General features: G+C 42.7%; 1 non-coding gene across 1 annotated transcript; it reads left to right on the top strand.

Annotated features, from left to right (window-relative positions):
- Positions 1 to 11347: 11347 nt before the first annotated feature.
- trnai-aau (transfer RNA isoleucine (anticodon AAU)) lies at positions 11348 to 11421 on the top strand. Its single transcript has one exon. It is a non-coding gene; the product is annotated as a tRNA-Ile (tRNA).
- The last annotated feature ends 256 nt before the right edge of the window (positions 11422 to 11677 follow it).

Here is an 11677-nt window from a genome sequence, read left to right as displayed (position 1 = left end):
AGCATGCTAGTCGCACTATAGATGATGATCCTAATTAGTTGGCTACCCTGTAGTCAGAGTGCAGGCAGCAGGCAAGCAACAGAAAACACTGACAGCAAAACTTTTATAGACAACATTTCAACATGCTTGTTTTTTGGTTAAAAGCGTGCATGGAGAAAAAAATACACAATAAAAAAGACCAGGAAAATTGAACACATATAACTGTCAAACTAGTTGGTGACTGAACTGTCAACATCACAACTGCTGTTCCTACTAGAGACAAAACTGACAGTCAAGATACAATATCCAAAACTTCTTCATCCAGTTTCGATGTGTAAAGTACTTGTTGTGAAAAACGCAACACAGACCAAATCTGGACAAAATAGGCACAGTCGCTGCACCACACACTAGCACTCATCTACACATGCCCCGTAAACCTTTACATGACATACTAAAGATAAACCGATGCAAGTGCTGATCATCTGCTGAGAATATTAAATCAACCCAGATAAGGCCCGTGGCCTGCTTACCCTGGCCTTCTCCAAGTCCAGGTCTTTGCCGATGGCTGTGAGGAGGTGGCACAGACGCTCCAGGCTCTCCTCGCTGTGGGTCATGAACAGCTTGACCACACAGTCATGCATGATGGCCTCCGACAGCATGTGCAGCTTGAACAGCTCCCCGATGAACTTGATGTTACCGATGGACCTCCTGTGGGCCTTGTCCTTCGCCTCCTCCAGATCCTCCTCCAGCCTCTCCCGCTCGCTGGCCTTGCGAGGAGTAACCAGAACAAAGACAAAAGCAAGAAACAGTGCGTTTGGACCCGATAACGACCAGGCCGCCTCCCAGCACTGCTGCCGAATTCAGTCCCCTTTCTCCTGATCTGTGGGTTGGTGAGTCGGGTAAATTAGACAGAAGTGCTGCTTACTGAAGTGGCCGCTTCCAGCTGGTGCCGCAGCTTCTCCAAAACATCATCCTTGACCTTGTCCTTCTCAAACTCCTTCTGACAGCGGTTCAGCAGCAGCTTTTGGAAACTCAAAGTGCTGGTGGGCTTGTCTGCCATGGGCACTTTTAACTACACAGGAAAGACATGTAGGAGAAACACTTGGGTATAAGACAGTGTTGAGAGTTGTTACTAAATAGAAGCTGATTAAAGCTCCATGTCAGTTTAGAGTGGTTCAAACAGAGTTCACTTCTGTGTGGCATTTGCTTTTGTATGGAACTTCAGCAGCAATGTATGGGAACATGTTACTCACCATAGCCAGGCAGCTGCACATATTGCCATAGGCCATAGAGAAGCTGGGCTCATCGATGGCTTTTTCAAAAACCAGGTCAACCACGCCTTTGAGGCGCTCCTCCGTGTCGATGGTGAGGTCCATCACCTGCTTCATCAGCTGGTTAAACATCTGCGGAGGAAGCTCTGATTTCTCAGGGGGATAAGAGTCTGGGGTGGGGGCAGGAGTGGGAGCTGGAGCTGGGACGGGTCCATGTGCAGAGACAGGGGCAGGAGCAAAAGCAGGACTGCCGGGCTCTCGTCTCTGCACAGGAGGCTCGACTGGCCGTAGTGCTGGTGATGAAGACTTCAGCATTGCACACTCAAGCTTTGGCTCGTCATCTACAGCCAATCACAGATGAGGGTTGGGAAAGTTGAACCACCAAAAAGGGGAAAAAAATTCAAATAAAATAATAATCAGTGGAGTCAAAAGCAAATCATCCACAAAACTAGTACTAGTTTCATAAGGAAGTTCATGCATGTGCTAGCTAGCCCTAAACCAGCTGTGTGTGTGTGATGTAGTTAGAGGGTTGAAAGGGACAGTGAGGCCTGACCTGGTTTCAAGTCCACAGGAGCAGGAAGGACCTGAGCACTGTCCACGTTATACATGACATTCCCCTGCTCTGCTACCTGGCTGTTCAGCTGCTGGGATTTGAGGTAGAAAATGTGAGGATAATGAGGGTGTGGACATAAAAACTAGCAAAAGACAGAAAAGATGGAGAGAGAGAGAGAGAGAGAGAGAGAGAGAGAGATACTGCACACACATGCAGAAGAAGGGGAATGGCAATGAGGGTGGGGGGGTGAGCACAGCACAGCACAGCACAGCACAGCACAGCACAGCATAATTAGAGTTTACAGAGAGGCCTTTCCTCAGAGAAGCTGAGGTGCTCAGGGTTTGGCTGAATCGTTCTTACAGGGCCTTTATGCGGGCTGTCTGTGTAGAGGGAACACGAGGGAAGATCAGGAGGATTCGAGTGGCTGTGAGGGAGAACTAAGATGGAGGCAGACAAAAGAATAGGCACGGCAAGTCGGAACATCAAAACACATCTGAGAAGCCTTCTTAAATCAGAACAGCCACAATCACACAAGCTACTGCAACCAGTCAAATATGACGGAGGAGGGTCAACGGTGTGACCGAATCACTGAAGAAGGAAGAGAGAATGGCCGGAAATCAAACTACACCATCAGATTTTGTTGCTGATTGTATGATGCTTTTAATAGGACAAGACAATGAAAGCCAGCCAAACAACCAAACAATCAGCTCAGAGCTTATTATGAGGGAGGACTAGATGAGAGAGAACTTTGACCTGTGGAGTGGATGACGCGAAGCAGCGGCCTGCAGCCGATCAGGGGCTCGGGCTGTGGGACTGAACGGCTTACCTGTGGAGCAGTAGGGGTAGTGCAGGGACGTCCCACTGGTGGGCTTGTGTTCTGGCTAATGCCTACTCCTGACATGATCTCCTCTGTGATATCCTTGCCATCCTGGTTAGGGTCTCGGATACGGATCTTAACGAACAGCAAGTTCTAGTCAATCCACAATTAAATTAATTTCACCTCTGAGGCATGGGGAATACTCACTGTTTTCTTTACCCTCTTAGTGGGTGGAGGCTGCTGAGCTGTATGCACTATTATGGATGGAGATTTGGTGTATATGATCTGGCCAGGATAGTATGAAGGCCCTGCCACTAGTGGTGACCAAAAAAAAGCACTGGTTTCAGTTAGAGAGCAAAAGAAAAACCAGTTTCAGCCAGCAGGAATACCCAGAAGAAAGGTCTCTTTATCAGTGAGAGCACGCATGTAGGTTTCCCAGGTGGGGGTAGAGAAAGCGAAGTCCAAACTCACCATATGCTAGTGGGCAGTCTGCAGGAAAGAGCCCAGGGTAGAATGTACTGGGTCCTGTGGGCTGGACGGAGTACTGCTGGGGATGTCCCACGTAAGGAAGGCCACTGTGGTGATACTGAGAATGAAACAGAACAGCAGAGGTAAAGGGCCTAGCACCAGACATGGCCATTCATATAGGACACTCCTAAAAGAGATATTCAAAGCAGTAAACAAACAAAAATTACAAAAACATTTAGTTTTTACACTGAAAAAAAACTAAACTAGAACTTCTCATTTCTGCTTCCAAGATAAAACATATTTTTATCTACACATTTTAGGAGCAGTTTATTTATTGCTGGCCAACCTGTTTATAGACAGATTTTCAACCCATTTGCTACACTGTGTACATATTTGCACAGGCGCTTTTCTCTGCTCTGGGTACCTGAGGCACGTAGTACTGGAGTACGTAGTACTGGCCGGTCTGGGATGAGGTGAAGGGCATGGGCGTCAGGAACATCATGATGGGCTGGCCGGACACGGGTCGAAAGGAAGCGCTGTTACTTGGAATGGCAGGCTGGGCTGTCTGCATCTGAGGGATCTGGAAAAGCTGGGAGAGGAGAGGAGTGGAGAGTGAGGGTCACAGAGCAGCGTGGCGTATGCCGCAGCAGCCGGCTCAGACGCTCGGAGTGAAGACTTTAGTCAAGAGTTGAGTCGTGGACTCTACAGCAGTTGTACTGGGAATGTTGAGGAGATATATACATAAAAAAAAAAGTTTAAAATTTAAGGGATTTTGAATGTCCTATTATGCTAGGCATGCAAGATACAAAAAGAAAACCTTTCAAGAGTCTGTTTCACATGCATGGCACTAATACAAGGGTGAATGAACTAGCATGAAAAATTAAACAATTACAATGATGGATGCAGCTAATTAGCCATGATTGCAGGAGAGGGGATATATATGTAAAAGACAACTAATCTTGAATGTAAATTTGTACCGATAACCTGAGTCTATCAAAGCCAATGCTGACAAAATATGACATGAGCTAGAATTCAGAATGTGACAAACCCCCATCCCAGTTGGCTTTGATGCTCAGAATGGGAACACAGTGAGGGAATTCCTTCTACATGAGAAACAGTAAAATGAGCCTAAGACGTGATTCTCACATACTGTCTCCCACCGAGCTGTTGCCATCTTAACATTTTCTGGACATAAAATCCTCCCTCCAGCAGTTATGCAGGCAGGCAGAAATGAACCTTTGTATGGGCTCCTGGGTAATGGAGCAGCCATACCATGTCCAAAACAGATTATTAAAAAGCACTGGAGTCCAAAGGAAATAAAAAGAAACAGACTAAAAAAGACTAAACATAAAAGACTAAACATAGGTGCTGGCATCCTCCGAACTGGGGAGCAGAGTGGAGCGCAGGTGCACCACTGAGCTACTGGAATGTCTTTCAATGCATTTTTTGAAGACTGCAAAATTACCTGAATGGATCTCAATCCTCCCTTGAATATTGAAGCAGGAACGAGAGAGAAGCTAGTGGAAGAACGCACTAATGGGTGTAGAGGGTCAGAGAGACTGTAACACGCTCAGATACACTGGCACACACAATTTAAACAAATCTTTAAACAAATTTAAACCAAACCAAGTTTTTTTTTTTTTTTAAATGATGGAATTGAACACTGTTGTTACAGTGGAATTGTGAGGTCAGAGGCAGAGCAAATGTGTTCCACTAACCTTCCTGGCCCTTTAAGTGCACTACTGCAGATAGACTGAAAACAAATTTCACCTAAATAAAATCACACTGTAACACTGAAAACATAAACACAGACAAGCACTGAATGAGTGGTAAAGGGCATTAAAGCCTAAGTATTACATGGAGATCACCGCTCACATTTTCAATTCTTTCCTTTGACAAAACAACTCACATCAACGGCCAAGGCACTGCACTGCCTTTCTAAAAGGAGATGGCAGATGGCACTATCAATTAGCTTCACTCAAAAATGGGAGAAAACAAGGAATGCGGCATGTTATGCGCTCGTGCACATAGTTCGGTCACACGTCTCTGCTATGGTCTTCCAACGTACACTGCCCTTGATATGAGGCAATATGGCAACCTACTGTAAGCTCAACCTTGGGTCACGATATCATGCAGAGCCTTCATAATACCCTATGCTTCTGTGCATGTGCTAGTCAGATTCAAGCTCAAATATCGTCTCTCTCAGCTAGCACAGCCTGACCTCATCTGTCTACAAAACTTCCAAGAGGTCTCCGGTACACTAGACAAATGTTGCTGTTTTGTATTCACAGAGAACATTTATCCAAGTATGTGTACAGATCAAAAAGTTGGGATGCGGCTGGGAGACAGGAATCCATCTGCCTCTGAGATTGATGTGTGAGTTGGGGAGGGGAGTGCAGTGGCTAGAACACTAAACTTGGCGAGGTTTTACCACAGGCACACAGAGGAGCATGCAGCATACAGTGGGAGGTGCTGCGCTGCGGCGGTGGACATTAGCTGCTGGTGGGCAGGATGAGAGAGCAAACTGGGGGTGGAGGAGGGTGGGGGGAGCCAGGCAGAGACTGTGGGGGCAGGATGCGTGCAGACGCATGTCACATGCTGCAGGAATCTGGACCATGTTGCTGACAAGTTCATTGAATGTTTTGAAGCCAACTACAGCACATGCATGTCTGTGTTGTATCTGGGCTTGGTGGATTAGGGTCAAGGAAGACTTATTTTTAGCTGAAGATGTCTATCAATAGCAACACACTTAACTGCAGATAACCATATTTACTGCTAAACTTTGGCTGACATCTCAAGTGAGGCGCACTTCATACAGAATGAATACAAGAGTTAATTTACTGTCTTGTGCAGTTCAATATAACAAGCTCATGGTTCATTGCAGGTGGAGCCACCGTCCTTGTTGATTGAAAACCTTAAGAAGCAGAAGCAACAGTCCTATTCCAAGCTAGAGAAAAAAGGCACAGGACTCTCACACAGCAGACTCTGAAATGGAGGATCTCTCACATTAAGGTATGGCTATGCAGCCTTGAATTTTTATCTCCAGACATTCTTGTGTGGTTCCTAGATTTTTCCCACATTCCAGTCCTTTTCTCAAGTACACTTTAAATAGAAAATAAAGTAATGAATTGAAGGGAATAGCCGGTGCCATCTTTATTCTGAGCTCAATGTTGCATACAGACGAGGTATTGACCACAGAATGTCTAACAGTCTCAGGTGGGTTCAATATTTATACATTTTCATCAAGTTACAAAACCATTTTTTTTTTAAATTGTATCTTTAGGTGGTATCCTGGCCTCAATCCTGGACTTGCCACAGAGGCCATATTTGGTCATTCTCACTTCCTGCTTACTTCTGAAGCCTAATTTGGTCTTTTACAATTCCTGCCATCATATTATTACATTAATAATTTCATTTTATTACCTCACTTGAGTACACCTCTAGCTGGATATTGAACCACTTGGTTGTAATCCTAAATGAATCATGAATGATACAATCAAAGGATCACTGCTTGAAGCCAAGCAAAAAAGTTAGATTTTTCACATTCACAGACATGAAGAACCAGCAGGACGAATCAAGACTCATGTGAACTGTGTGGGAAAGTAGACTTTTCACATACTGTAGAACAAAACCGCTTTGATGAAGTTGTAAGCAAAGTGCTATTAAGAACATAAGCCTGTGTAAATCCTGATAAGCAATTGTAGTTCAGAAGTGTTTGAATATGTGTATTGTTTGTTTGTATTTTCACAGGCCAAAAACAAGTACTGATTAGCAAGATTTACTACCTCCCAGTACACCATTTCTTTTTACTGCCTGAGTAGATGTTGATGGAAGTCAAAAGGGCAACAGAAGCAACAGCCATCTGGTGGTTGCTTCCAGACTACCAGATCAGCTTGATATTCTCTATTGCCTCTCTCTGGCAGAATACCCACCAGGTCATTCCACATTTGCATAGTTTTGGTGATGCTCTTTGCTTTGGCTTCAGTGTCACTTTGGTGGGCTTCTTTGGGTGGGATGATTCCCCCGCTGAGAGTGTGCGGGCTGTTGTGGAGAGAGGATGTGTCTCCAGAGTCACATCCAGACCCACATATGGCCAGCGCAACCAGAAAAGCACAGGTGAGGAAGGCAAGGCTTCTGAGAGCTACCAGCCAAGCAGGTGTGGACAGAAAAGAGGTGCTCTGTAGCAAAGAGAAAGGAAGCTGATTGCTTGGTATGTAAAAGGACAGAAACCTGGAAGCTGGTGTGGATAGTATGAAACCCACCAAAAATGAAAACAACAGCTTCATTTGGAAAGAAAACAAAACAAAAAAAACAAAAAAACCCCCACAAAATGCAACAAGAGAGAACAGGTCTTTGCTTATCTTAGATAAATCAATGTTTGAAATAATCAATGCTTTAAAAAGCATGGTAGCCAGGAACAAAAAAGTAACCAAAAGTATTCAAGTATCCATTTTTTTATATCAATTTTTATCTCTGACAAAGAAGATGTGGAGGGGAACCTGGGAGCCTGTTGGACAGGGTAATGAACTGGATTGCAGGCTCAAACACTGTATGCACTTATATGCACTTGAAGGACAGTGTTCACTACCAGTTCCGTGTACGCCTTTTTTTCTATCGTCACTTTGTATCAACTGGGAAGGAGCAACTGTCATTCACACCCAACAGGAATGCAGCTAGATGTGATCTTCAGAATTCTTGGCTATAGAATCGCCAAAAACTATCTTAAGCACTTTAGCACCATTCTAAGACAACCATTGACAATAATACTCACCTTAATGAATTCTTTGTCTGCATCTTGGCTGCATCTGAGCTGGTGGTTGAAAAGCAGGGCCCGCAGCTGTCGGTTCTGGTGCTGGATGTCATACTGCTTAGCTGTCTGACAGGCCCGCACAACTCGTAGGTCTGTTCAAGGTGGCACTTGTACACCTCAATTTCCATCGTAATTGTCCTGTACAACCATTAAAAATTTGACAGAAGTTAAAAAACAGCAGAACGGTTTGTTACAACTGGAAAAAAATAAATAAGAAAATATTGTTTGTTGTTGTACATGAAAGTCAGAGAGCCATGAGGATAAGCCCTCTTGTCCAAAGTTCTGATCAGCAGTTATGACCTCCTAACACTGCAATCAAAATGCACGGGCAAAAGATGCATTACTGAAAAAACACTCTGCACATCTGGATTTCATGTCACCACAGTCAAAGTTGAAGGCTTTGTTCGGTGAAAAGAAAACAAATGTATCAAAGTTGATGTTATACTCAGTAAGAACTCAGTACAGTAAGAAACTGCAAAATACTCAGAAAACTCTGTGCATGAGTCAGTGGCTCAATAGTCCAACTAAAATCAGCCAGGACCACAGTTTAGTTGGGTTAAACATGAGTCAACTAAATCCTTAGTCAGAGAATGATATTCTGTCTTTGCTGCTTACATGATCAGCTTCTTTCAAATAGCCATGTAAACTTAGTTATTTAGGAATAATATCAAACTACATGTGGGCCATCAGATCCTGTTTGCCCTTGAAGACCCACTCACAATCTTTGCCCAAGTCCAGCACTGGACATGCATTACCTTGCACAGTTTCACAGCTCTGGCACTGCAATCAACAATGCATACGTCTTAACTAAGAAGGCAACAGTTCAAATGGAAAACCTACTTCCTCTCTGGGAGTGAAGGAAGCCAGCTGCTTGATCTTCAGTGTCTGGTTGAGTCTTGGATGCATCAAGCACAGGGACACCAGCTGATACCCCATGGTTGAGGTGCTCCATATATTGTGCAAGGATCGGTTCGTTATAATCACCATTCTGCATTTTTTAACAGCAGCAACAGCATAAAATGGTTCAGGTAAGGGTGCATCATTGGAAGACTTTCACTAAAATATGTCCTCACCATGTCTCAAATACAGCAATACCTCTTAGAAGCCATTGTACTGCACACAGAATGGACAGTCTCAGCAGTTTCTGTTCTCATATGGAACCTCAGTGTTTTGATTACAGAACCAGCAATTCACAATGACATGAACTGGTTTCTTCCCATTGAATAGGGAGTTTATATATATAAATGAATTTGATCAAACTATAGCAATGATTGTGAGCAAGGAGCTTTCATTTTACAGCCTAAAAATGAAAGTGGCAAATAAATGTATGTTACAAATAAACCAAACTTGAAACGTTATATGAATAGCTTCATGTTGAATATACACAGTTAATCAGTCATTACAAACTACATTCTATTAATACAGAATGTTTATGAAAGTTAATTTAATCTAATTAACAATAAATGAACAGTCGAATATTGTAGTTCAAACAGTCCGATAGCTGTAGTAATGGCTTAACTCATTTTGCTTATTTAGAGAGAACGATACATTTGAAAACCCACAGGTTTGTGAATTTGGGTCTCTAAATCATACAAAAGTAGGTTTTCTATTGCTGAACAGTTAGCTAGCTAACAAACTACCAGCACCTAAACGATCAAAGTTGAAAGCTGAACAATGAAATGGTTCCACAAGGAATGGTTTATAGCCCCGAGTTTGACACTCGCTGACCTCAACTGTTAGCTAGCTAACTAGCGTATCGCTGTGATAAAGCGATACAATCTTTAGCAATGAGGACATGAATAAAGTATCCTTTACAATTTTCACAATATTGTGAAATTTAATTTGCTGGCATTGGAGGTTATTAAATATTCACAATATCAATAATAATTCCTTGGCTCACAGAATCAGACATTACATTTTTGCTGTTATGGCAGCTGTTATAAAGATCATATTTATACAGAACCCTGTTCAGTTAGTGCTAGTATTGAGGAACCATTGCATAACTAACAGCGGTACAGAGGCAGAAACATCATGTGGTCAGATGAATAACTGGATGTGTGTGAGACAGTCTGTGAGAGGTTTGCATTTGTGTGTTGCATGACTATGAGTGGGAAAACCATATAAAGGTAAAAACATTACCTCTGCAACAAGGATCTCTTCTATTTGAAGGAAAGGTTTAAGTTAGACACAGTCTCAACAGAGTAAGTTAAATCTGTCTGTGTTAAGACCAGTTGACATATCAGTGGTTTATCACTGATTATGTCTGCCACTGAGATACCACAAATTAAGCTTTCCAGATTCCAAGACATACAGTTGTGCAGTGTGAGCCATACATCAATTTGAAAACTTCAAAAGTCACGTAATGTGTGCATGGCATAAGCGTATTAGCAGGTCCCGAAAACATTTGCTATCAGAAAGGATTTCATCATAGAAAAAAACTACAAATTCTAGACTTGAGAATGTGAGCATCAATCCCACTAACACTCACATACTAAAAGAGCACTCTACCACTTGACCTAGTTCTCCTAGAGTGGGACTTGTTTGCAGATCGGACAAAAGCTGAAGACACAGTGGAATGGCAATTCTCTAGGAGATCATACCAAATCCTGCATCCACCCTAAATATTTCATCTAGCTGTGAAGTCAAAAAAGCTTATTCCTGAAATGACAGGAATAGTTCTTGCAGATTCTGATATGCTATGCAAACACTATAAAATGTGAGCTATGTTAGATCTGGCAGCCATTGGCTCTAACTGTCTCTTTTTATTGAGTTAAGCAATGCTTACAGAATAACTTTCTATGGCTTCAAATACTTCCAAGAATTAAACCTTGCAGAGCTCTGTAGCTAGACACATTGTCTCTGTAGGTTTGACATGTTCATTTGACAAACTAGCTAAAATAGCATCTTTTGGTTTGAATAAATTGCCCCTTAGACCCAGACAAAAAATTGCTCAAAATCTTTCTGCTTATTCATGCAGCAATGACACAGATTTCCAAAGAAAGAGGACGTATGGTTAAAGCTAGAAAAAAATGCCTACTCTGTGCTCAGGCAGAAAATCTGATATTTTAAATATGTCCCTAAAAGGTTTATATTCCTTGGCTCACAGAATCAGACATTACATTTTTGTTGTTATGGCAGATTTCATGGTGTAATAGACAGCACTATGTAACTCACAGCAATAAAGCTCAGTGGACTTTGCAATTGATGATTTCGTCACTGTGTACAACTGCACTGAATTGCTCTTTAACAAAAGCTTCTCCACATTTGCTTTTGAAGTTTAATTCAAAAGTTGGCTGCAGAATAACCATTTGTCAGAGGGAACAATAAGTGTCAACTTTCACCTATGCTCGGTCGAAAAAGTGGCCGTAATCTTGTTGACACCAATTCTACAATTTCATGGAAAGGTTCCCTTCAGTGCTGCACCAAAAACTGCGAAATGAACGGAGAAAGGCCGATTAGCTCAGTTGGTCAGAGCGTGGTGCTAATAACGCCAAGGTCATGGGTTCGATCCCCATATGGGCCATGTGGGTTTTGTTTGATGAATGACCCCTTGTCAACAAACCACCTGTTTGAACTTGTGTTGCTTATAACATTGCTTGTAAATCACAATCTGCTAAGACATGTTCCAAGTACATGAGAGTGTGTTCTTGATTACAAAACTTTACCCATGGATTTGTGCTTGTTTACAAATCTTGGACAATGCAGAGAAAAGTATGAAATCAGAGGGACTCTGGCATTAGTGTAAGGCTCTCGATCGCTGTGTGAATAGGTCAAAGAAG

Source organism: Electrophorus electricus, unplaced genomic scaffold (assembly GCF_041902795.1).
Source record: "Electrophorus electricus isolate QZ-2024a unplaced genomic scaffold, ASM4190279v1 Scaffold147, whole genome shotgun sequence".
In the NCBI taxonomy this organism is placed as follows: Eukaryota; Metazoa; Chordata; class Actinopteri; order Gymnotiformes; family Gymnotidae; genus Electrophorus; species Electrophorus electricus.
Note: the sequence above shows the minus strand (reverse complement) of the source record. Positions and strands in the feature narration are given on the sequence as shown.